This window comes from Rattus norvegicus, chromosome 14 (assembly GCF_036323735.1).
Source record: "Rattus norvegicus strain BN/NHsdMcwi chromosome 14, GRCr8, whole genome shotgun sequence".
NCBI lineage: Eukaryota > Metazoa > Chordata > Mammalia > Rodentia > Muridae > Rattus > Rattus norvegicus.
Genome location: NC_086032.1, coordinates 27275823 through 27297972, shown reverse-complemented (window position 1 = coordinate 27297972; position 22150 = coordinate 27275823). Strand labels below are relative to the sequence as shown.

Below are 22150 nucleotides of genomic sequence, written 5' to 3'. Positions count from 1 at the left end.
GTGGAAAAAACGATGGAGGAGAGACATTAAGCTCAAGACAGTCAGTAAGCAGAAACTCAGGAAGGAGGCAGGGCAAAGTAGGTCTTTTGAGCCTCAGTGTGCAAGAGACTTCCTCCAGCCTAGCCCTACCTTTAACAGATGTCACAGCTTCAATAGGGGCACCTCCAACCTGGATCACACTTTCAGTAGAGAAGCCTGTGAGAGATGTTTCGTATTCAAAGCTTACAGATGTTTTTCTGTGTCCTGCTCTCAAGCCCATTGGAGGTTCTTGTTAGGCGATTGTCTTCACCTTTATACACAAAACACATTTTTTTTTTTTTTACTGTCGATGATGTTAAATCCAAAGTGTGGATCTGAGTATCTACTTCCTTGGAAGCTCTCAGTAATATGTAGTGGGGTTGGCCTCCTGAGCAACGTTTTTTTCCCCTTCTCGCTAAGTCATTTCATAGTCTTTCATTTTGCTCTTTCTTCCCTAATGTTCAGTAGTTTTCAATTGCCCCCCAATGTCAGAGATTCTCAAAGGACAGCCTCTTTCTTTCTTCCTTCCTTCCTTCCTTTCTTTCTTTCTTTCTTTCTTTCTTTCTTTCTTTCTTTCTTTTTTGTTTCCTATGATTAATTGACTGTTAGACTCTTCTAATCTAGTACTGCTATTTAAATGTGTACCATCACTAATTTTTATCTCTAATTCACAGTAAATATTCACCATCTCTAGTGTCATTCATGAAGCTACTTCCTCAAACAGCCCTGACAGGTTTACAATAGACAATATTATGTCTAAAATAGATAATGGTATGTCTTTTGTACTCTTTTCATGATGCATAGTTGGTTTTTTTAAACTTTGACACTTTTTTAAATGAGATTTTTTTTTAGTTAGAAAAATTTAATCACATACATTTCTCTCATGTACATGTACGTCCACCCAGATGTGTAATTATCAATCATCTATCAACTATTATCATCTACCTACCTACTCATCTACCTACCCACCTACCTACATATCTACCTACCCAGCTACCTATTTACCTACCCAACTACCCAGCTACCTACCCAGATCTCTACCAACCTACCTACCTACCTACTTACCTAACTTCCTACCTTCCTATATATCTCTTGTTACTTTACTTCTCTGGCGAGAATACATCAGTGCTTTTCTACTGTTGTAGTAAAGCTACATTTGCGTACGTGTCTGAATATCTCTGCCAAACTTAGCATCTGGCCAATTGCTAGGTGTCTGTTTCCTCTTACAACATTTCCCCTGCTAAGCTGGCTGCGGCACATTAATTTCCTCATGAATCGGATTGTTCTTGTCACCCTTTCCTTAAGAAGCCTGCATTAGTTCCTTGTGCCTAGAGTCCTCTTGCTTACTCCCTTTTCAGATTTTTTTAATCCTGTTTTACCAGTCAGTGAAAGACTCTCAAAACTGTATGGTGCCTCTAGCCATCATTGTCAAACATTATGAAACATACTATATGGCCTATACTCAATTATCATTTTTATTTTCTCTCTCTTACAAATTAGAGATATTGTTTTGGTTATAACTTTGTATCCAGAACCTACAAATATGACTCAATGGTTAAGTGTGGTGATGTTGCCCCCTGATAATCCCAGTACTCGAACAGTGAAGACAGGTTTGGGAGTTGTAGGTCAGCCCAAGCCAATTCAAAGAACGTTAGAAATAATAATAAAACTCAGCAAAGCAAATTGAACAAGCAACAAAAGCATCTTAGTTAAACCTCTGTTTTTCAATATTCATTGAATGACGTTTGCACCAGTTAGTGGGGTATTCAGCCATGGTAAATGGTAGCACATTATGTTGCTTTTGGTCTTGTGGAATATTAAGTAATCTTTCTTCACAGTATGGTCTTTCAAGCAAAGGAGATAATATATCACAGCTTCATTTCCATAAGGTAAATTGTCCCCTCAATATTTGGATTTTGCTGATCTGTTAATGGGCGAGAGAAAGGCAAGTGTGATGGTTCCTTCTCTTGCTACAAAATGTAAGAATCCATAGACAGCATTGAATTCTATCCATGACATTGTAAAAAAAATAGCCTATAATTCTGGTGAATCAAGGAGCAAGAGATTTTCACAAAATGGACCATTTTGGGGAGTATGGAGTACTATCTGATCATGACTTCTAAAGGATGTTGGTTCTATATAAATAGTAATACTGATATGAATATCACATTGAGTAAATATGAACTTATGTCATTGCCTTTCACTTTAAAGCAATACTGAATGATAGAATCTTCCAATACTCGTCTGATCAATAGTAAAGTACAGGCAATGATGAGTGTGGAGTCAATAGGCATGGAGATCTACACAGACATACTGTAGCTAATATTTATGGTTTTGACCACAGTTTTCTGTTCCATTTGACAGATAATGGGATTTTATTCTGCTGGGCATGTTATTAGGACCAAAATTTTTAGTAACCCTATAATTTTGTTTTTCTTTTATAGTTACTTATTTTATTTGTGTAGGTTTGTAAATACATAGGCATTCATGGGTTCCGGAGTGAAGTCAAAGCTTAAGAGCGAGTGCCTTTAAACAGTGAGCCATCTCACCAGCATTGCACTATAATTGTTTCTCTGTGGTCCTTTTTGAAGTCAAGTTAAGCCTGATAGCATCTTATGGGAGATGACTCCTGTACACGGAAGGAGGCCTGCATGTTTAGAGTTACCAATAGTGTAAGGTATCTACCAGAAAAAACTGCAGCAAGTTATTAGGTGAGAAGAAAGTTTTGTTGTAAAAATCAGACAATTGTAAAATATTTATTTTTCAGTTAAACCTTGAAGAGTAAATCATAAATGAGTCAAAGAAAGATGTTAATATTGTTGAAGCCGAGCTAAGAACAGGACTTGTTGGTTACATCGTGATGATGCCATTCTAGAACCTGCAACTTGTTCGTTTTTATATCTGTCCATAAATCTGGGCAATAACTCTTCCATAGCGCTTACTGCTAAAAGATTAATTGGACTACTTTATGAAAAAGGATTAGAGTGGTTTCTACCAAACAAGTCTGATGCTTACTATGGTACCAGTAGCTGCAAATAGCAGCGGAAAATAGAAAATATTGAAGAAGATGGTCATTGAAAATGAGTGAAATCCATGTAAAAGTTAAAATGCTATGAACAGTGTTCTTTTTATAAATGAACACGAATTATCCAGCATGAGGTTGCAGAAACAGGAAGGGAGAGCATAAGAAACAGTTAACTGGCATGTGATATGCTGGGGACAGCAATAATTATATGACCCAGGCATGAATTTAAACTCCTACGTGTATTTATAAGGCAAGGCACAGCTTATCCATTTTAGCTGATACTCGGTTTCTATTCCTACTCTGTACTTTCCCAGGCTGTGTTTAGCTGTTTATCAGGGAAAAGCTCAGTTTACACCACTTTGGCTCAGAACAAGCATATGGTCAACCAGGGTCCCACGAACGGATCCTAGATGTGTTCTCCTTGTTTCAGTTCTGTGTTGCTCACACAACTGTGTAACTTGAGGAACAGGAGATAATTCTTGAAGAACAATATTGAATGGCCAGCTTCTCTAAGTTGTCCATAAGTATGTGTGGCCTTTGTCTCCCAACACTGTTTTGGGCTGTAGTGTGTTCGTGTAGGCCTAGCTGTATACTTAGGAGAGGTCAGCCCTCCTTCTCCTTTCTGACAAGTTGTGGTCTTTTCAGAAGTAACTTGTGATTTTAGGTTCTGAATGGTTGGGTTAAAGAAAAGGTAACATTTAGTTATTTACTTTTGATCTGTTTTCACTCTGATATATTCTGTCTGCAGGTGACACTCATTTGTCTCTTCAGAAACACCTATGGTGGTAGACACATGTAGGTTGTGAGGCCTATCTAGCATCATCAAACCATGCCACTTACATCTATCTCTTCTGAGTAGTCTAGCTATAAGTTGATTTGTGACTCTGGCTTTAAAATTCTCTATGCTGCAGATTTATCATGTTTTAAATGGGGATAATGTTATTCATTTTATGTTATAATTAAAATCATATGCATAAAAATAAAGTGTACCGCTTAAGGCCTTAATGGCTAAAAATGCTTTGTTCTTGTTATATGCCCAAGATAGTTCTGGAGATTTCACATGGGTTTCCTCTTTTAGTCTTCTCAATAACTGTTAAAAATAACTGCTAGTTTTAATTTTATAGATGAGCAAATCGATGCCTAATTTAATGTAATATCATGCGCCAGAGTCGTGTGTCACTTAATGCTGTCATAGAGATATGTCACACGCTAAATTTATAATAAATGATAAAGGGATCTGTTTGTGCATCGTCATGCAAATCTGTAGTCCCACCACTGGAAAGACTGAGGTGGAGGAAGAATCACAAGTTGGAAGGCAGACCAGGCTGGACTCTGTCTTCCTCCACCTCTCAAAAACAATGATAATGATGATGCCAGTGATGATTCCGATGACGAAGATGATGACAACAGCGATGATGATGATAGTGCATTTAGTCGCCCAATAAATGACATATCCTTTCCTTGTTTGGGTTCTTCAATGGTAGAGAGCATATGAAACATAAAATATTAGCATGCACATTAATTTGTCACAGCGTATTGCTATATTTAGGATTTGAGTGGTGCTGCTTAAAATTTTTTGTCTTTCATGGCAACTTTTTATTCATTCATTCATTCATTCATTTATTTATTTATTTATTTATTTATTTATTTATTTATTTATTTATTTATTTATTTATGACAGGGTACCTTTGTATATAGAGTTGGATGTTCTGGAACCAGCTCTGTAACCCAAACTGGCTGTGAACTCACAGTGATAGCACTTCCCTGTATCTCTGCCTCCCAAGTTCTGCAATTCTAGTCACACACTGCTGCCACCCCGCTCTTTTATTACGTTTCTAAAGTATTGCCTCAGTCATTCTGTAGGTTTATTTTTTTTTACATGCCAATTTGCTATACGTGGCCTTCAGCTTTTTAGAAAGCAGAGCTCTTTTTACTTCTCCTTCACAAAACATGATAGAGGATCTAGAACATGATAGGTTTAAAGTAAGGATGCAGAATGTGTGACCCCGGCTCAGTCAATGAAGGCGCCTGCAAGTGGAGGACCAGAGAGGCCACCTCAGTGGGTCACCATATACACACGCAGACAGGAGTTAGAGGGAAGTACTAGGCGTGTGAAAGACTACCAAGTTGTGGTCTCTCCTAAATGCCAGCATCCAACATCGGATGCCATGCAGTATCCAATATTATCATAAATATTATAAGGAATCATTACATATTCCTGCTTTCATACAGTTTGTCATATTTTTCCCTTTGATTGAACTTGTGGAAGAGATGTTTAACATTGTGGTGGCCTTTCTCAGAAAATTTGTTTGGCAAAAATTAAAAAATAAAATAAAAAGTAAGATGGGTGGGTTATCCCCCGTGAAATGGGCATACCGTTTATGACATTATGGCATTGCCAAGACTTTCTTGGATTCAAAATCAGATGTCTTAACAATAAGGTTTAGAAAAGGTGAACTGTTGTTGAGTTGACTTGAATTTGCACTCACATTGGTTAAGAAAAAAAAATTCTACTTTATCCACACACTGGAAACAATTTTCATAGTTTGTGTGGATATAAACTACATTGACTCTTAGCTCTTCTGGATTTCTGAAGTAATTTAATGGGAACAAGAAAAGGCACTGAGTACACCTGGGCGAACAGGATATATGGTGGTCCAGAACCCCGGGACAAATCCTCTCAAAAAGATGACATCAGCCCTGAACTAGGGAGCATTTGTCCTACTGGATACTGCGCTAAAATGATGCCGTGAGACACCTGAGCTTTTAGATCAGCGGGGGCTGGTAAGAATGCTCCAGAGAAGTTGATAAAAGTTGCTTCTGTTCAAACCTAAAGCAACTCCTAGGTGTCGTGAATCTCTGAACGATTATTCCCTGTCTGAAATGTATACGAAGATAGTAACCAAGACATTGTCCATACAATCTGCAAACCTTAACCCAAATCTCATTTTCCCCATCTCTCTCTTAAATAACTAAAACAATTAGATCTTTCTGTTCATGTAACAGTCATTCCGTAACCCGCACCATTTTCAATGTACGATTATAAATTGAGGCGAATGCTGATGAAAGCAAGTTGATATGCATGCAATTGCCAGAGCTGTCGCTCAAATCATTGACATTCTCAGCAAATTGATTCCTTATTCAACAGTTGAACCACACTGTAGTTTCATTTTACCCAAAATTCAGCTTTCCAAAGATATTTATATATCTAATAAAGTGGTAGCTACTTTTTCTGACGGAATGTATCGAAAAGATGTATTCTGGAGATTGTCTACAGATGTAGTTACAGATGATGACAATATCCTAGATTTTTATTGCCGTGTATATATGGAACATTTAAACTGTGAGCTTCTGGTTAGGCTTTTCCTCAGCTATGTAAGTATAAATTGCTATGGATATGATATAAATCCACGAGTAGGACAACATGCCATGTGAATGACTGTGCCGAGGTTTAATAATACCCTGTATCATTTTTTCTCAAAAGAAAATAGCAGGACGTTACCTTGTAATCTTTTTTACTACTGTGTAATAAAATGCAGATATAATAAATACCATCTAAGCAAATAAAATAGATTTGGACAGAATCCATTTTGCCTTCATCACTTAGTATATAGCTCAGGCTTTTAAATGTTTCTGTCCTAGGTGAACTTAATTATATCAACTTGTATTCTACAGACTGACTGCACTGAAGTCGAAAATAATGCTTTATATTTATTTGCCCTTTGGCATTAGGTGGTGTTTTAATACATTTGCCTTGGTTCTCCACCGGGCTTGTTAACGTAATCTAGACTTTGATCCCAATAATCCTTTGACTAGGAAGTTGAGCTGCTAGGTTATGACTTTATGACTTGATGTTGCTTAGTTATTTTTACTGTCATACTCATATTGATAATGTTGACAATTAGCTTAGCCTCACAGGTCAGTTAGCAAAATCATGGCTTCAGAATTGCTTGTGGTCATTGATTGCTTATTAGATTGACTATTGAATGGAAATGGTTGGAAATTGTTTGTTCTTCATTGATTTTCGTGTGTGTGTGTGTGTGTGTGTGTATTTTGGCTACATTTATGGCTGTCTACCATGTATACTACTGATGCCCAGAAAGTCCATAAAAGGACATAAATACCCTTAAACTAGATAGTTGTTAATTACCATGTGCATCCTGGAAAACAAATCAGGGTCTTCTGAAAGAATAGCCAGCGTTGTTAAACCATGAACTACATTCCAGGCCATGTGAATTTGTGGTGTGTGTGTGTGTGTGTGTGTGTGTGTGTGTGTGTGTGTGTGTGTGTAAAGCCTAACTACTCACATCAGCTTTCTTAGTATGTTTTTAAATTTCCAAATGCCTTCATAGAATATGGATTAAAGTTTAAATACTCTTAAATTTTCGGGGGTTTAGTCCTTCTCCTGTGTAGTTCTTACATGTAGGATTGAGGGATTAGATCTGGAGTTTAGCCTAGGCTATATAGTGAGGTTCTCTCTAAAGAAACTCCACACTAAAATGAGAAAAAAAGAAATGAAAAACCAATATTGCAGGATTTAAAGGCTATTACTAGTCATTTTGCTAAACACTGGAGGAAGAGATTTTCATGAAAAAACTCCTGGGAGCACAGGATTTCAAACTTCTCTCTTCAAGACACACCTACTTTTTTTGGAGCTTGACTCGATTCTAAGAACTGTAGTGCACTGAACTTAGGGGTAGAAAAAACATACAGCAGACCCATGAGAAGAAAGACGCATGCCTTGTCTCATAAAGCATAAACACTTAATTTCAAATACTATTGTTAATAATTGGTATAACCATTTCCATTTACAGATACAGATGATGTTATAATTTGGATATTTAAGCTTGCATGAATATGACACTTTAATTGCTAAGGGTATGACAAACAAAGAGTATTTTAGCTACTGGCACTTCCTCTATACTTATGTGATACATTCTTTGGGGGAGGATGTTAGTTTTGTGAGGTCAGTTTCATTCTGTACCCCACGATTGCTCACAATTCACCATGTAGCCCAAGCTCTCTTAAACTCACAGAGTTTCCCTGGTCAGCTTTATGTGTACAGAGAATGCAAGCATGTTCTACTACTGTACATGGCTTGGAATACGGTCTTTAAAGCGATCCAGTTACATTTAGTAGTAAATTCAATACTCGGGGAAATTTGAAAATTTAATTCAAAGACTTGATTTCCTTGCTTTGCCATTCATTGACTTTTAATATTCTGAAATGTACATTTCACTTTAATAGGATACTTTTACTCTGTAAGAGTTATGTGAGTATCTTATAGGCAACATTTGTCACTCTTGAAAAAAAATTCCTGTATATGTAAGTTTTCCTCCACAGAGCTAAATTTTTTTAGAAGATTTTGGTGGAAATTGTTTAGAAATAAGGACAGAAATTTCGTGTGTGTGTGTGTGTGTGTGTGTGTGTGTGTGTGTGTGTGTGTATGACATACATAGTAACTCAAAAAGTTAAATATAGTTTTGAATGTAGTTATTTCATATACATAAAATATGGAAGGAGTAAAGTACAAATACTTTAGGACTACAGTATGCTTCTTTCTACAGTACAGTTTTGTTTACCTGAGACTAACTGTCATATAAAGATATTAAATAGAAAATTACAGAAATAAGCAATTGATAGGTTTAAAATGTTATGCTCTTCTCAGAAATGTGATGAAGTCATCTCACCTTGTCTTCTTTGTTCTAAATAACATGTTAGTAATTCTTGCTTCTGGTGCTATTTGCTTGTGAGACACTTCATTGCTATGGGGATTTCAAATCCACTGTCATGGTATTGCCTAGTGTTCGGGGGTAGGGTAACTTTATTTCCTGATGGCCAACACGCATTATTTAGTGGAGCAGACTCTTCAATCATTCTTAAGAGAAGCTGGAAAGTGGATCTTTAATTGAAAAGAGAAAAGTAAAGTAAGTACATTTATTGATAGTAAAAAAACAAGTGTACATGGTTGTTCTCAGAGGGTCTCTTTGTAGGTATTTACATTAATGTCTACATAGTGGTGTCAGTCTCTTCATGTACAGGCCTTTTAGTTTAAATTCTACCATATGGATGCATGTAGAGAAGGGCAGTATAGAGAACTGGTGTGTTCTGTGATTCCAGACATCTACTGGGCTCTTAAAATATATATTCTTCTCCTCATGGGAGACAATTGAAATGTCCACAAAGGAAAAAGTTAACATATACACAAGTATATGTTCTTTAAACTTTAATAAGTTAGTAGGTTTAATTATTCTTAATAGTAATACAATATCCCTTATTTTTCTATAACATATCTCTCTCTCTCTCTCTCTCTCTCTCTCTCTCTCTCTGTGTGTGTGTGTGTGTGTGTGTATGTGTTTGCACTGTTTTGTGTGTTGATGTACATGTCAGAGGAAAACTTGTGGGGAGTTGACTTTTTCTTTCTTTTCTGTGGGGTCCTGGAATTGAACTCAGGTCATCAGGCTTGACAGCAAATGTGCCATCTTGTATGCTCTAATATGATTTCTTAATTCACTGAGACTGAGATTCATACAGAAAGGAAGGGCCAGTTATCTGTGCTTTTATTCTGTGTATTGTTGATTAACTAAAGACAGTTTTTAAGAAATATTTATGAACAGTGCAGCCAAATACTTTTCTTACGGTAGAGCCCAAATTTCAGAGATCGGCTCATTTAATAATAAAACCATTTTCAAATTATTTATAGATATTTATCTCTTTTCCTTCTGAGCTCCTCATGTTTGTTAGTCTGTCTCTATATGTGTTTGCCTTCTGATCTCTGCTTGACAGAAGTCTGTGTGGGATATAAAACATAATCAGGTCTCTGGTGAAAGCTTCTCCATGGGTTGAGCCCATCAAACTTTAGTGCAGCGCGACCTTTTTATAAAACACGTTCCTTGATTCCAGATTGTAAGCCACGCTGGTCCTGATTTCCAGATGTTGGAGTCGCAGATAGGAACTCATTACCGTGGAGCACAAAGCACACTATTTTAAAGACATCAGCAGAGAAGATTTTCTGCTTGAAATCCTAGACAAAGTGGGAAATAAAGCCCAGCGCAATGAACTGCAGTCAGTGAGGGATTGGAACAGAAAAAATAAATGCCAAGCAAGGCAGATGAGCTGGGCTCTGGAAATCTGATCTCGGATGTGTAAGCCAATCACTTTTAGAATTCCAGCCAGGCCTATTTTTTTTCATCTGTGCAAAAAAAAATTTCCTTTATTTTGTACTTTCTGATTTTTGATCCCACCCCCACTATGCAGTTGGCACCTTCCCAAAATACTTTGGCAGAGGTCGCTTCCCAGAAGCCTTTTAAACTTTAGTTAGAATACATTTATTGATTTTATTGAATGGCCAGAGCAATGAAGAGTTTTGGGAAAAGTGCATATAAGAATCAGTGTCTGGCCTGGCAAGCCAAGCAATTTTAAATGTCTGAGAACACTTCATTAAATGTAGGTTCTCATCGTTTGCAAAAGAGTAAAAGGTTCTGCTGTGTTTCCTTGGGTGGGTATCACCTGACTTACATAACATCATGGAATTAGAGAGAAAAACCATTTTTTTTGAACTGACATTTAGAGACTTTCAGAAGTATCCAAAAATTCAGCAACTCTTTAAAAATCAACCTAAAATCTGTAGAAAATGGTGAGTAGCATTTCATGATCACCTTTCCTTAATCTGTTTTTCATACACTATGTAACAGATACAGAATAAACTATGTTGTCTAAGTTTACCATAACAAGGGAATGTACTTTGCCAAAAACTTAACAATTGATCTTTTCACATTGCTATTCTTCTAGTCCACTTGGGTGTATGTTCTGTTTTCATTTTGAGCTTATAGTTTGGACAGTAAGCAGGGATGAACGTCCATATCCTAAACTCTAAGATAATTCTTGAAGTAACACATATACGTCTTTAACGATCTGCAGTTCTAGAGTCCCAGTGCTAAAGGAGAATGAATGGAATAATGACTGAAATTGTATATAATGTATCCAGAAGACCAATCACTCTACCTCGCATTACAGAAGGATAGGGACTGTGGAGATTCTCATCTCTATTTATTCAAGTGGAATAAACTTGAATTCAACGAATGAACAGCGTGTAAAAAGTTTCTCTGTTATAAGAAAGAGATGGAGATTGGTATATAACTCTATTCTCTATGACTTTTGAAATATACAGTCAACAAAGTAGCAGCAATCCGTATCAGCCTGTTTGTTTTGAAAATTAATTTTATATATTGCTCTTTCTAAATTGGCGGGGGTTCTGATGCCAGGTTTTCCTCTTCACTTAATTTTATATTTGGAAAATCTGTTAAACAATTAAAATGTCACTCCATTTTACAGAACTTGAAACAACGCATCAATGATATGCATAATCTCTTGTACTGAAACACTTCAGTGCTAAATTATTAGGATTTAATTGCCGACAAAACAAAATTCAAAACCTTAATATTGAATTTTAACATATATTTGTAGAGTTATTATTTTTGTATAAAAACATCAGGTAGGTTACTGTAGTTTCTATTAGAAAAAGATTATTTATAAGTATAGAGGGTAGGCACATCCTACTATAATTAATCTTGATAATACCCATTATTAGAGAGGTAGGAAAGCATGATTAGTAGCCAAATATGCCATGTGTAATTACGGAGTCAGAGCAGAGACATTTTGAAAAGTAAAGGCACCAGATAAATTATATGGCTGTTTTATGTTGATAATTTGAGAACTATTTCTCAAGCACAAAACTGAAACAGGTATTTCTGAAGAAATCTTCCTCGATCCTCAGTAAGTCTTCCTAAGACTGTACAAAAGGGTTTCTCCTCCTTGGAAACCCGTGTATTAAATAGGGGGATAGGGAGGTCTCAGCCCAGCTGGTGGTCCATTTTGCTGTCAGGGAGCTTCCTCTGTGAACTGAGGTCCTTTGCCTCATGGGTTATATCTGCTGAGCATGATACCTACTTCTCCCAGTTTTGGAAGCCTAATTTTTCTTTATGTGCTAAAGTCCTAGAATTTCCAAGGGTAAAAGTTTTATATGGGCTTTTTCCTTTTCCATGTTATAACATCAGTATGTCACTTACCATATAAGCAATAAAATGACGTTCCCATGGCTGGCTTTGCTTAGTCCTACTTATTTTGTTTTATTTTGTTTCATACATTCATCAAGGCTAAGAAAGGAGACTCCTAGAGAAACTAACACAAGTACAACAGTCTACATCAGGACTCGCTGCAACGAAAGTGTTGTTTTCTTAAAGACAGTCCTCAATGGCTCTATTTAGGAATCTTTGCATTGTGACAATTTGATAAACATTTAGTAAATATCATACTTGGAATTTGTGGATTTTGAACATGACAGATGTCTTTTACCAAACTCTCTTTAAATGTTAGGACCCCATTAGATCTTCCTGATCCCACTCAGACACATGAGCGTAACAGTAATAAAGTTTATAGTGACTGTTCATAAATTATATTTTCTGAAATGTATGTCTTATATGTGCTTTTTTATTCTTAAATTACTTTTTAGCTTATAATGGGTATTTGAGACATATCCCCAATGTAACTTGGAGGACACCTACTTACACATGGGCTTTGTATTAATCAAGATCTTGTCATGTCCATTTGGGTAGAAGGGTCATTGTCTTCTAAGTGAAGGCTAAAGGAAACAAAAGGCCCAAACCTTTCTCTTTGATTTTCTGTGAGGAATTAGAACTAAGTACATGTGCTTGTGCTGTCCTGTCATCTGAACCACTTACCACAGTGGTGATTTACCTCAGTTGACTTCTTTGTTCATTTGTCTTTGTAATACATATCCAAGGCTGTAATATGATTTGGTGTGGTAGTCTGTGGAATGGCATATGATGGTAAAAGATGGGGACATGTAATGTCACCCTATGTACCAATGCAGGCAGAGGAGATGGCTGTCACTATCATAAAGTTCAGAGTCGTACAAGTAAATAGGTTGGCTAATAAGTTGGTTCACGTACGGATTTGTGTAATCCTTTCTCAATAAGGCTTGCGTCGTCCATGGCTTTTAAATGTGTTCTCCCAGGCATATGTCTGCTAGCTGTTTCAGATTTAGTTATATTTATCAGTGGAAGGGAAACTTGTGGGTAAGTATATTGAATTGTTAATGTTAATATTGAACATAATGGATAACATGAATAATTTTGTGGCGTTAAGCAACTAGTGAAATTTTATGATCTGACTCATAGGATTTTTTTTAAAAACTTAATAATCATGCTAGCATTGGTGTTTGATTAAACCATCTGTATGCTTTTAGTTAGTGTTCCTTTCTTTTCAACTGTACATTTAGCTGCTTCTTCTATTTGATTTTATGGAAGCTCTGCTAACTAACTGATCATATGCCATTCTTGTTTTCTCAGCAATTTTAAGGTATAACTTTACCTCTAAATACTGGTTTTGCTGCCTCCTATAAACTTTGATATGCTACTTTTGATTTTATTCAACTTAAAATATTTCTAGCTACTGTTTGCAATTGATGAATTGGGATTGCTAATTTTTATTACTAATTTAATTGTTTCATTTAGAGACCATTCTTCTATGACTTCAGTCCTTTTACCCCTTACTAAGATTTGCTTTACGGTTTAACGTTAAGTCCAGTGAGGGCTCTAATAGAGCTTGAACAATTCATAGGCAAATTGCTACAACATCCTTTTGTACAAAATTTCAATACCTTATCTTTCATTAGCAGTTTCTTAGCTGTTGGACACATCGATAATTTCTCTTGACTTGAAGCATTTTGTTATGGAAACTTTGATTATTTTCAACATTGATATCAGGGAGAATATTTGCCACCATACTTACTCAACTCTTCTCAAGGTTCCATTTCCATGTGCTTGCATGATGTGGACTATGGTTTTCTGAACCCCGTAAGCCAGCATACAAGGAAGTGCATTCTCATACTTCTCTGCCCAGCAGAATCTTTAGTGAGGAATAGGCCAGATTCCCAAGGAGGGTGATGTGGAAAATTTTCTTTTGTAAATTATGTTTTTATGGGAGAAAAACAAGGGTGTTCTTCATTTAGAGAGTTTTGAAACCTAATTTCTAGGCTAGCACTATGGTACACTTATAGGCTACTTCGAAGAAGCCCACATTGGAAAAGTGAGACTTTAAATAATTTGGGATACTATTTACAAAGCAGATTTGAAGAGTAACTTTTAGGATAAAAATCACCTTGTAAACAGTTTTTTTCATGTTTACTGTTTTTATTTTAGTTATCAATGCACAGGCTAAGGACAGGAGTATGGGCTGGGAGTGTAGCTCAGTCCTACAACATGTGTTTAAATCCCAGAAGCCACAGACTGAAGTCCCAACATTTCTAGCCCCAGAGCCTCTCCTAACTGTATACAGAATGATCAGAGGTGCACAATCTTGCCACCTTTTCGCTGCCTCATAGAACGTTATGGGATGACTCCAACAGGTCATATTATATAATTTTAGAAGGAGCACATGTGAGAAAGTCCTACCTTTTTGATCCATTTCAATCTCATACCAACTTTTATTGGGTTATTTCGGAGATAATCACACTATCAAAGTGTGAAACTAACTGATAGCAATCAGTGTCACGAATTTCTTAGATTATCGAATAATCGATCTATAGGAACTTATTTCCCCTTCAATTTAAATATCTCAACAGAAGTGGTTAGGGATAATACAATGCTATCTGAGAAGCCTGAGTGTGTATAGATTGTATAAAATACATAGAATAAATCAGAACTTAGAGTTCATGGAATGCAACTCTGAATTTGTCACTCAACCTTTTTTGATATTGATTAAAAAATGTCTGGACAAATATCAGATAATTATTTTAAAAGATTAAATGTCAATATGAAGTGAATAAAACGGTGTTTGCCACACTGTGAGAATTTTAGTAAGTATAAAATATGTGCATAGCCTATAGAAAAAAGAGAGTATGTCGTTTGTAAATATATAAAGTGTCCATCTGTACGTATAGATGTGTCTTCTCCTGTGTGTCTCTGTCTCCGTCTGCCTCCTAGTTGGAATGTGCATGAATTCTGTGAGTTTTCTTTTAATCTCTTTTAATCTCCTTCTGCATCTATACTCCCTTGAGCCATGACTGAAACAGTAAATATGTAACAATTGCTTACAGTTTGTCTTCTTCTTAATTTTGCTCTGTCAGAATAGTAAAACAGGAGCCATATTTATCATCGATTACTGATTTTATAAATAGGCAATTCATTACTTTTTATTGATATCTATTCTTGTTGCCTTTTATGTGTGATTAATTGTAATGCCTGTTCAAAGCATAGGTTATTTTTATCCTTAGCTAACTAACATAAATCAGGGTTTGAGAACCGAAGTCTCTCCATCTCTTTCTTAAGTCCTCTGGTAAATTGCAATGATTTCTAGGGTGTTGCTTTTATGGTATTTTTGGACCATGTACAACTGTAAGGTGATGGAGATGTGAACAGATGCACTAGCTGAGCTAAAACACCAATGGTTAGATTTTTGAACACTTTCTAAGAAATCACATACTCGGAATATTCACAAGAGCAGCTTTTGAATGTCCATGCTAGAATACATTTATTAAGTAGGAAAGAAGTTTATCCGACCCCTTTCTCTGCTCCTCAGTTTATTCTGTTTCTCTTCCCCTTGCTTCCCCCTTTCCATTCCTAAAGGTTCTTGTCTCTTGGTCCTTTTCACTGTGATGCTCAATGGCTTTAGCAAGCTGATCTTGGTCCTGTGCTCTCTCCATGAAGCTAAGTGATTCTCAGGAGTAGAGCGTAGTGCTGCAAAATGTTCCCCACTGTAGGCTGAAGTCTGCCTCTGCTTATGGAGGAAAACAAAGAACAAAACAGATCAACTAATAAAATCAGAAAGAAACAGGGTTTGTAAAAGCGGCTATGCAGACACATGCACGGACATACACACTGGTTACCTTTCCAGTAGGATCTCAATTTCTGTGAGGCTATTGTGGACGGTTTCCTGTTCACAATGTCTTATTTTTGACTTTTGAAAACGTTAATAATTTTGGTTGCCTCATCAGCATTTACGAGGCTGACATAGTTGCCTGTTCCACTAGGCAGAGGTGATACACTCCAAGACTGTCAAGTAATCTTTGCTGTCAAGGACTTCATAACTGATATTTACATGGTGACACAGGAGCATAAGCAACAATTGACTGCCTACATTTGAGGGGAAGTGGAGTTTGAAGATTAGCCGTCTCCGAACATCAAAATATATTGCCCTGGTGATGCAAAATACCTGAAGGGGGGTATTTGTGAGCAGGCCTGTGCTGTGATTCCCAATTTTCCAGTTATATAAAACATTTTCAGGAAGACAAATATACATTTTTCTCAAAAGCAAGAAGACAGTAATCTATTAAGTCATTGTTTACTGGAAGAATGCTCAATTGGTTGAAAGAAGATTATTCAGGGTATTTTGAGCAATTGATTATAAAAGAGATGCTTGTTTGAGTAGTCAAGCATGTGATTCAAATATGGAGTTGGCTTGATCTTGAAAAATTTTACTAAGTATTCAAATACTATTGAACATTTATTAAAATATAGCAAATTCTGCTACTTTCACAGTTTACAATCACCAACTCAAATCAAATATTTACATTAGAGGATACTTTCTACTAATATATCCTTGGTTTAATTTTAGCCAATTGTGATTATTATGGGGAACTCAGTTTAAATACATGGTATTGATTTTTGCTCCATATTTAATTCCATATCCATTTGTGGACAAGATTGTAGAGTAGATATTGTTCTTGTTATTATTTTGGAATGTGGATTGTTATACTTTAGGAGAAACAAAAATAACTCCTATGGCATCTACATGCAAAATACAAATTTCAGAATAATTACTAGGTACGTCAATTGTATAAATTCTTAAATATACTTTCTAGAAAGTAGAAAATTGATGTAGTTACAGAACTGCAGGTATATATTAAATTATCAAAGAAAATATTTTAAAGGATAAACATCCCTTTAATATTTTTGCGACCATCTGTTTTGGGATTATTAGTTTCATGATTTAAAAATGGAATTGTGACCATTTTAAGGAAATAAACACAATATCTTGAAAATCGTTAAAATAATTTATTTTAATATATCTTAATTTTTATTAGATTTTATTTAGATCTTTATAATTATTTTTATTGCGTGGTCTCCATATCCCTATCTCTATCTCAAATACACACACATAATTTAATAATATTTGAATACCTAGTAAAATTTTATTCAAGAACAAGCCAACTCAACATGTATGATTTTGAAATCTTGTGCGGTCTTTCAAGTAGAAAAGTATTAATATTGTGTGCTTAAATATTTCACTTACATTCCTACCAAACAGTCTTCACGAGAATTGTATCTGTATCTTTCAGGTTTTCTTACTTCTCATTCTGCTGTGACAGTTTTAAGTGTAGTGGAGAAATGGGTTTCTTGAGTAGTAATAAAATTTTACTAGTTCTGTTGTTGAGATGGTAAAAGGGAATATTTTATCATCTAATTGTATCTTTTATCTTATTTTTTGCAGAAATGATTAATGCAGAAAGTCAGAAGACAGAACTATGGATTTTTAGCAATCACAGAACAAATTAAGGTAATTAATACATTATTATGTATGCTGATAATTTAAACATGAATTTACAATATGTAAAGTCAGCTTAGTATATGTTTTATGAGACTAAATTAATTGAAAATACAGCATGTTAAAACTTTATATATTTTGAAGCATATTCATTTCATATATATTTTAAAAACTAAGTTCTCATATTTTCTTAACAATAAATTATGTAGGTGATCATGTTTGCTATGGTGAAGAAATATAAACTAACAATATAAAAATAATTTGGCTAAAGAAGGTAGTTTTGTAAACTGATACTCTGTAAAGGCATTGAGGGCTATAGTATTCTATTAACTATATGAAATCAATATGCCAAGATTTTGTTTCCGTCGGTACTTGGACACCAAGACAATGCATTGATGTCATTCCTGTTTAATTCATTTCATGTGCTCTCAATTTTATATCCAAAACTGATATAAACATACTCATTTCATACCATAAAGGTTTTAACATATTAAGCAGATTGTTTTCAAACAGATCTATTTACTACAAACATATTTATTCAGTTTAATATACACATTTCTCAAGGAAATCATAATGTATAACTTATGTCTTTCTCTTGATAATGGTAACAACTGGAATTTCTTTGTCTTCTTTTATTTTTCTTGTTGTTGTTATTTTTGACATTGTTGTTGCTGTTGTTGTTTTGAGGATAATGTATCATTGAGTAGCTTAACTCCAAATCCTTCTTCTACAGTCTCCAGAGTTCTGAGATTTCAGCCCTGTACAAAAATACCGGGTTCCTGTTGTCTTCTTAGAGACATTCAAAATAATTTTTTAAGTAACTGTATATTTGTTAAAATATAAATTATTATCAATAGTAAAAATAATCTTGGCCACTGATTCACATGTTATTCCTCGTATTATTATTAATATTTATTGTTTTTGATTCCTTGAAATAATATTTATTAAAATTACCCTCAATGTATTTTCCAGGCCCCTATATTCATTCTTAAACAAACAGTCAATCACTTAAGATTATGGTAACCTTGCAAATGCCTTTGTAGGTGAGAATTTTTAAGTTGATATCAATGGTTTATTCTCTATATCATATGCTTATACAAGCAACATTATCCCTCTTTTTTGAGAGTAGATATGATGAAGTCACTCAGGGTTGCTTATATTTTTATCTTAGTATCTAAATGCCATAGACATTCATCTACTAAGAGAAATAAGTTCAGTGATACATTGAAGTACATTAACTTGACAAAAATCTGACTCGTTTAATAATTTCCTAAAAAACTGTAAGCAACTATTACATAAATGCTCACAACGGAAGCTGCACAGGCCCAGTGGTAGTGATGTATCCTCAAATTTAAGGATAGGCAGGCAGACTTTTGAGATAATAAGACAGCCAGAGTCACTCTGTGAGAGAGTCTCTCAAGAGTTAGACATAGATATGAAGAGTTGTTTCCATCAGAAGCAATCTACAAACCAAAGAGCAATGTATTAAGAGAAAAACAATCTCCCTGTAGTCAAGTGAGTCTGTAGTTCTAACCTATTTTGTCTGTCTTTGTTTGCTTCATTGTGCTTTTAAGTAAATAGACGTGTATAGCGATATGTACTATACTTACCTTTGAAGCATGCAGTCTGCATTGACAAGACTGAACACCATAAAACTTCCCCCAAATCAGGAGACACAACATATTCACAATACCAGACCCCAGCTGCTTCTTTTGTAGCCTGCAGACATTATTTTTTCCCATAAAACTCCATTTTTTATTGGTTTATTTTTTAAGTAATGATTTATTGAAGCACTGAATAACATTTTATCCATAATATTATTTGCTTTCCATTTATGAGATCTTGACAAGCACTCTACATTTGAGTAGACTCTATTTTAATATAAGACACAATGTGCCCGTGAGAAGGAGGGAGAAGTGCTCCTGATTTGGAGATAGTCTTGATGCATGGCCTTTCCTGTGCTATTTACCTTGCATAGGCTCCTTTTTCCTCCTGTGATAGAGGTTACTTAAACTTTCTACCACACACACCATTACATGGAGCTTAGCATGTGTGAAATACAGTGTCAATGCTTGAGACTCAAGAGGAGAGACACCCTGGAGAAGGCCACAATAGATGCTTCCTTTGAGATGTGTTTAGCCATACAACAGCAAACTGAAGTTTTCAAAATAATAAAGGGCGTTCAGTAATATCATCCTGGCAAAAGCTCAGTTGTTGACTCCACCCTTCGAGTCCCTAGGTATGTTGAGTAATGCTGCAGTAATTTCCCACACATGGTATAGCGATCAGCAGGTTCTGCCAGACTCCTATCACCCCCTTGGCAATTCTCTTGAGTACAATCTCGGCCTTTGCTTTGTAGAAACAAAACAGTGTGAAATGTTTTCCTTTGACCCATCTTTACTACATTTGCCATAACTCACAACTCAGTCTCAGCCTCCTGGCCACCCCTGACTTGGTGTCACCTCACTCTGAATTCTCCTCCACCAAGTTCTTTAGCCTCTGTTTCACTTCTACCCACTTTTCTCAGATACCCTTGTCTCCTTCCCTAGGACTCCTTTTCTCATGCTACACTCTTCTATACACTACTCATTAAAATTGAAAGAACCTACCTGAGAGTCCTCTGTGACTCTGCTTCTGTTCTTTTCAAGTAGAATATTTATCACAATATGGGAGCCAGGATATTTTCCCTGCTTCTATTTTTGAAAAAAAATGTTTTATTTATGTATTAAAATATTTTATTTATTTACATCTCAAATGCTGTCCCCTTTCCAAGTCCTCCCTCCCAGAATTCTTCATCCCATTTCCCACCTCACCCGGCCACCATCCCCCTTCCCATTCTTTCCCATGGAGACAGACAAGGCACCCCCCTGCTACATACGTCCAAAGGGCCACCAAGAAGACTATGTATGCTCTTTGGTGGCTTAGTCTCTGTGATCTCTGAGGGGTCTGGTTTAGTTGACACTGTTGGTCTTCCTATGGGATTGCCATTTTCTTCTGCTCCTTCAATCCTTCCCCTAACTCTTCCATAGGGGTCCCCAAACTCTTTTCAATAGTTGGCTATAAGTATCTGCATCTATGCAGATCCTTGCTCCTTTAAATTAACTCCTGTAGAGCCCAAAGCCATGCCTCATTTAGTATAGCGCCTGCCCTGCCAGGCAAGCAAAGGAACGTGCATGACTGTACACTTGTGATCCAGTGCTGTGGACCTAGAGATAGACAGATCCTGAGAAGATCCCTTTACAGCAAGCTCAGCCAAAGAGATGAACTTCATATTCATTCCTGTCACTAAAATGTGAATATGGAGAGAAGTTAAAGGAGATAATGTCTAGCTGGGTCTCTACACTACCTGCACATACATGTGTACATACATCCACTAATAATTATATACATCACACAAAAGACACACACAAATAAGTTTATATGTAAGAAATTTCCAATTTATGACATGCCTACTTCTGTTTTTCTGTCTCCTTTATAATCAAACTTCAGTTTGATCTTGTGTGGTTAAACACATTTCAAAGAAGGCCTTTCTTATGGCCTTCTCCAGGGTAGCTCTCCCTTTGAGTCTCCAGCATCGATACTGTATTTCTGACATACAGAGCTCTGTCAGTGTCCTCTCTCATGGACTCATATAATAGCTAGCTAAAAAGATCATAGATGACAATGTGAGTATAGGCAAATATATTGTCCGTGTTTTTCCCTGCAATAACTCAGTGCTGTCAAATGAAAATCCACTTTGAAGCTACAGCTAGGATTGAGTGGTGGTTACACCTTTGAGCATATTTCCAAAGATAAATTGACAGATCTTCATTACTGTATTTGAATGATGAGAGCAGAGCCAAAGCCAGGAATAGCTATCAGGTTGGAAACTGACAAGTTTGTGGTACATCACAAAGCTAACATTTCTTTAAATACAAATATATTTGCGTGTGATTACAAGGAAATGATTTATATCTATATCTACTATTTATAGTTTATTTAATATAAATATATAATTTATTACATAGAATATTTATTTTACAACAACATAATATATACACATTGCATTCACTTGTTTCATTTTATACACACACACCCATATATATATATATATATATATATATATATATATATATATATATACACAGAGAGACAGAGAGAGAGAGAGAGAGAGAGAGAGGTATTATTTTATTGGAATACCATCCAGATTATTCATTTTAATTTTTAGATGAAACTTATTTCTACACATATTTAAGCATTAAAGTTAAGGTCATTAATGTCTCTTACTTTCACTCTTTTGTATATAGAAAATTAAAACAAAACTTGATTTGTCAGGAAATTACATTTCTAATTAATTTCAAAGCCACACAGAAAGTGCAGGATCGTGAGGCTGGCCAGGGGCAGAGTGAAAGCTCATGGATTATTCATACTATCGTCTCTACTTATTCCGTGCTTAGTGGCTGTCACCGGCTGTCAGCCACATAGTTAGTGCCCTTCAGAATCCGCACGCATACATAGCAGCCTTTGGAAATCTGCATAAAGAGAAGTCGGATGTTGGACAGA

The 22150-nt window shown here is 35.8% G+C and overlaps 1 protein-coding gene across 26 annotated transcripts in view; it reads left to right on the top strand.

Moving 5' to 3' along the window:
- Positions 1-22150, top strand: part of Adgrl3 (adhesion G protein-coupled receptor L3) — a 767242-nt gene that overhangs the window by 160160 nt on the left and 584932 nt on the right. For all 26 annotated transcript variants that reach the window (XM_063272835.1, XM_063272833.1, XM_063272832.1 and 23 more), the window contains one exon: positions 17555-17620. The gene's annotated coding sequence lies outside the window, so the exon portion shown is untranslated. The remainder of the gene's footprint in view (positions 1-17554; positions 17621-22150) is intronic.